General features: G+C 42.3%; 1 non-coding gene across 1 annotated transcript; it reads right to left on the minus strand.

Annotated features, from left to right (window-relative positions):
- Nucleotides 1–342: 342 nt before the first annotated feature.
- LOC114236229 (U6 spliceosomal RNA) lies at nt 343–449 on the minus strand. Its single transcript, XR_003622218.1, has one exon. It is a non-coding gene; the product is annotated as a U6 spliceosomal RNA (small nuclear RNA).
- Nucleotides 450–5044: the final 4595 nt, after the last annotated feature.

Below are 5044 nucleotides of genomic sequence, written 5' to 3' on the forward strand. Positions count from 1 at the left end.
TTGCTGTGCAAAAGCTTTTAAGTTTCATTAGGTCCCATTTGTTAATTTTTGTTTTTATTTTCATTACTCTAGGAAGTGGGTCAAAAAAGATCCTGTTGCGATTTATGTCAGAGTGTTCTGCCTATGTTTTCCTCTAAGAATTTTGCAGTGTCTGGACTTACACTCAGGTCTTTAATCCATTTTGAATTTATTTCTGTGTATGGTATTGGGGAGTGTTCTAATTTCATTCTTTTACATGCAGCTGTCCAGTTTTCCCAGCACCACTTATTGAAGAGACTGTCTTTTCTTCATTGTATGTTCTCGCCTCCTTTGTCATAGATTAGGTGACCATATGTGCATGGGAAAAATATGGAATGCTTCATGAATTTGCGTGTCATCCTTGTGTAGGGGCCATGCTAATCTTCTCTGTGTCATTCCAATTTTAGTATATGTGCTGCCAAAGGGAGCATGGAAATGATTTCTTAAACATGACGCAGGGCTTCCCTGGTGGTGCAGTGGTTACGAATCTGCCTGCCAATGCAGGGGACACAGGTTTGAGCCCTGGTCTGGGAAGATCCCACATGCCACAGAGCAACTAAGCCTGTGTGCCACAATTACTGAGCCTGTGCTCTAGAGCCCGCGAACCACAACTACTGAAGCCCGCATGCCTAGAGCCTGAGCTCCGCAACAAGAGAAGCCACCGCAGTGAGAAGCCTGAGCACCACAACCAAGAGTAGCCCTCGCTTGCTGCAACTAGAGAAAGCCCGCGTGCAGCAACGAAGACTCAATGCAGCCAAAAATAAATAAATAAAATAAATAAATTTTTAAAAAATGATGCAAAAGGCACTAACTAAAAGGAGAAGATCAATAAAGTTGATTTCATTAAAATTAAGTTCCATTCATTGGCATACACTATTAAGATAGTAAAAAGCAACCATAGGGTGGGAGAACATATTTCCAACAATTTTAACCAAAATATTCAGAATACATAGAGAATTGTTACAAATGATTTAAAAAAAAAACCAAAAGCAACGCTGCCAATTCAATAGAAAAATGGACAAGAGACTTCACCAATGAGGAAATCTAAATGACCAATGTACATTTAAAATGGCCTTCAACCTCATTGGGAATCAGAAAAAGCACATCAAAACCTCAATGAGAAACCATTGCTTACCCACTAGATTGGAGAAAATTTAAAAGTAGGACAATACCAAGGCAAGAACCTGGAGCAATAAGAACTTTCAAAAACTGGTGGCAGTAAACACTGATCCAGTCATTTTGGAAAATGCTTTGGCACTATCCAGTAATGTGCAGTTGTGCATATCCAGAAATTCCTCTCTCAGAGATACGTTCTATTATTGAAATGCATACTTATGTGCACTACCGTACACTTGACAGGAATGTGCAATGTTGCGTACAATAGCCTCAAATGGGATCCTGCCGAACATCCATCTACAGTAAAATGAATAGACAAACGGTTTATTCATGGAATGGAATAACATTCAGTAGTGAAAATTTTAAAACTACAGCTGTGTGCAACATAACATCAACAAAAGAAACAAGACAAAAACAGATACAAGTAACCCACACTGATTAGGGGTTCCTGCTTCTGTGGCAAAACGATGAAACAAAGCAGGGACACATTATCCTAATAGTCAGGAGAGTGGTTACCCCAGGGGAGGCAAGAGTTTGAGATGAACGAGGAACATGGTGGGGAAGTTACTTACCCTCCTGATTTGGTCCCCAGCAAGGATCCTTCCTCCCAGTGTCATCTGAGCCAATAGAATGAGACCAAGCAAAAGAAAGTTTTATTCTTTGATGAAAGAATGGAGAGGGGCGAGATCACCCTGTAGAGTACCGGCTCTCCCTGGCAGGCAGGAGGTGGGGCTGCATTACAGGGTTTTCCTCGGCGGGGAGGGGGTGGAGTTCTCTTGGGGGCGGAGCTCTCTCGGGGGCGGGGGGGGGGGGGGGGGGGGCGGATTTCTCGCGGGACTGGCCCAGCCGGCTGCTTGCGGCTTCAGATCACGGTGCCGAGCGCAGAGACTGCGCACGGCCTGCGGCCGCCATCTTGACTTGCTGTGTCGTTAGTGGAGCTTCTGACCTGTGTCCCTCGGAGCCGAGGTGTCGGCGCAGCTGTTTGTACACTAGAACTGTGGTCTGAAGTGCTGGGTGCCAGGTCTCTGCACACGGCCCCCTATGAGCAACTGAAACAAGACTAAGCACAAAGGAAAAGAAAAATGAAAGGTTAGACTTTTTAAATTACCCAGATTCTATTTTCATTTCCCGGGAAAAGTCAGCGGGCTTTGCCAGTGATAGCAGCATTCTCTGATGCTGGTGATATTCACTATCTTGACCTTGATGAGTGTTACACAGGGATCCACTCTACTATAATTTGTTAAACTGTGTAGTTTGTTATAATTTGTTAAACTGTACACAATATTTTATACACTTTTTTTTTTTAAAGGCAATAGTTTATTTATTTTTGGCTGCATTGGGTCTTCGTTGCTGCGCGCAGGCTTTCTCTAGTTGCGGTGAGCTGGGTCTACTCTTCCTTGCGGTGCGCGGGCTTCTCATTGCGGTGGCTTCTTTTGTTGCGGAGCACGGGCTCTAGGTGCGGAGGCTTCAGTAGTTGTGGCACGTGGGCTCAGTAGTTGTGGCTCGCAGGCTCTACAGCGCAGGCTCAGTAGTTGTGACACACGGGCTTAGCTGCTCCGCAGCATGTGGGATCTTCCTGGACCAGGGCTTGAACCCGTGTCCCCTGCATTGACAGGCGGATTCTTAACCACTGTGCCACCAGGGAAGCCCCTTATACACTTTTCTGCATGTCATATTTCATAATTTAGAAATGTTTAAGCATATGCAGGGTACAGAGGGAATACAAAGAAAGGAGTCATTTCTATGGGAGGGAGGAAGTAGGAAAGGCTTCTTAGGAGGTTTCCTGTGAGCTAAGTTGGGAAGTGGCTCAAGGAGTAGGAGGGTACCCTCAGACTTTGATTCCTGTCACAAATGCTTACTTGTGTGTTAGTGTCCAGACTGGGAAGACTGTTTCAGCTTGGCTCTTCTTGGGGGTGCAGGTGGGAGTGGAAAGATGCTGGCGATGAATACACTGGGCAAAAAAAAAAAAAAAAAAAAAAAAATCAACCAATTTAAGGTCCATAGGCTACAGATAGAATATAGTTAAGTGTTGTCCTGGGCAGTATGGTTTAGTTGTATGACATTACTGGTTCATTTATTCAATAATTAATCCATTCATTCAACAAATATTTTCTGAGCATCTGCTCTGTGCTGTGTATTATTCAAGATCCTGGGGACACAGTGGTGTATGAGACTAATGTGTTTTCATTGACCATGATTAGCATGGGATTATTATAGGCATCTGCTTATTTTCCAGAGTAGGTTGAGTGATTTGTGATCCTACAGTCACTGCAGAATAGATGTTTGCTTCTGGATCTCCTCCGAAGTAGCCCAAATCAAATGTGATCCTTGATGTAAGGTCCATGAGATTATGTGGGTTTTCCTCAGCCTCACCCATGCCATCTGGGTCTTTACCTTGTCCCAGATTTGTACCCACAGAGCTCAGTGGGTTATAATTGGAGACTTGGCCAATTCTTTTAGTTTAGAGAAATAAGACAGTATTTATCTGTGTAAGTACTTAGGTGTCTCCACCATTTTTGGTTCCTTCAGATTTTAACTTTACCTTCAGCAGAGCTCATTGAGTCCACAATAGAGGGAAAAAAGTATTTGTAATGGTTTTCTTTATATGAGACAATTTTAAAAAATAGTGAAAGGCAAAATGAAACTAATCCTAAGAAGATCTCTGAAATAACTACTGTTTCAAACTGTAGACTTGGGGTTACTTTTTTTTTTTTTTTTTTAAGGATTTTCTTATTTATTTATTTATTTATTATTTATTTTTGGCTGTGTTGGGTCTTCGGTTCGTGCGAGGGCTTTCTCCAGTTGCGGCAAGCGGGGGCCACTCTTCATCGCGGTGCGGGGACCGCTCTTCATCGCGGTGCGCGGGCCTTTCTCTATCGCGGCCCCTCCCGTCGCGGGGCACAGGCTCCAGACGCGCAGGCTCAGCAATTGTGGCTCACGGGCCCAGCCGCTCCGCGGCATGTGGGATCTTCCCAGACCAGGGCTCGAACCCGTGTCCCCTGCATTAGCAGGCAGATTCTCAACCACTGCGCCACCAGGGAAGCCCGGGGTTACTTTTTATTCCAGAAGTTGAAAAGTGTTTGAATTGTTTGTTTCTCAGGAAATTTTACCCTCTAATATATAAAATTTATTGTATGGTGAATTTCACTGAATAGGCCTGAAGAAGATCCTAAAATGGAATTCTTGAAGAGAAATTATTTTTTCACATTTAGTTTACAATGTATATATATAATGCTTGATGTTTCTTTATTTCATATTTCAATGATATGCATTAATTTTTTGTTTTTAGTTTGGGTAACTTTGACTTTTATCTTATCAAAAGACTTGTTATCATGCTGACCTTTCCAGCATTTGATTGACAACTGATTCCTTCAGAGTCTCATGGAATATATGTTTCCCAAAGTTTATAAATGCTTTTATTTAATAAGACCAAAAAAAATGGTAATTTCTGAGTAATTTGTCCTGCTGTAACTCTTTTCTCTTAGCATTCTTTAAAAAAAAAAGATCTTTTCCCAAAACTACTTCTGAGACATTATAAACATACTAGCTAATTCAACAAACATTTACTGAGTGCCTACTACATTCCAGACACAATGCTAGTTTTTCAGTTAAGACAAAACAAGTAGGATGCAACACCTGTCCACAGGACTTCACAATTAGTTGAGGATTGAGAGACATAAATTGTCAACAAAGATACAGTGTGATAAATGTGATAATCAAGGTTAGAATAGAATGCTAAGTAAGAAAATAGGAAAGATATTTAGTTGATGTCAGAAGCAAAAATGAAGGCGTTTCTGGGTGAAAGTGACCTGAGCTGAGATCTGAAGAAGGTATAGTGCTGGGTGATTAAGGTAAAGATGTTAAGATGGGGCTTCCTTGGTGGCACAGGGGTTAAGAATCGGCGTGCCAA

This window comes from Balaenoptera acutorostrata, chromosome 1, assembly GCF_949987535.1.
Source record: "Balaenoptera acutorostrata chromosome 1, mBalAcu1.1, whole genome shotgun sequence".
NCBI lineage: Eukaryota > Metazoa > Chordata > Mammalia > Artiodactyla > Balaenopteridae > Balaenoptera > Balaenoptera acutorostrata.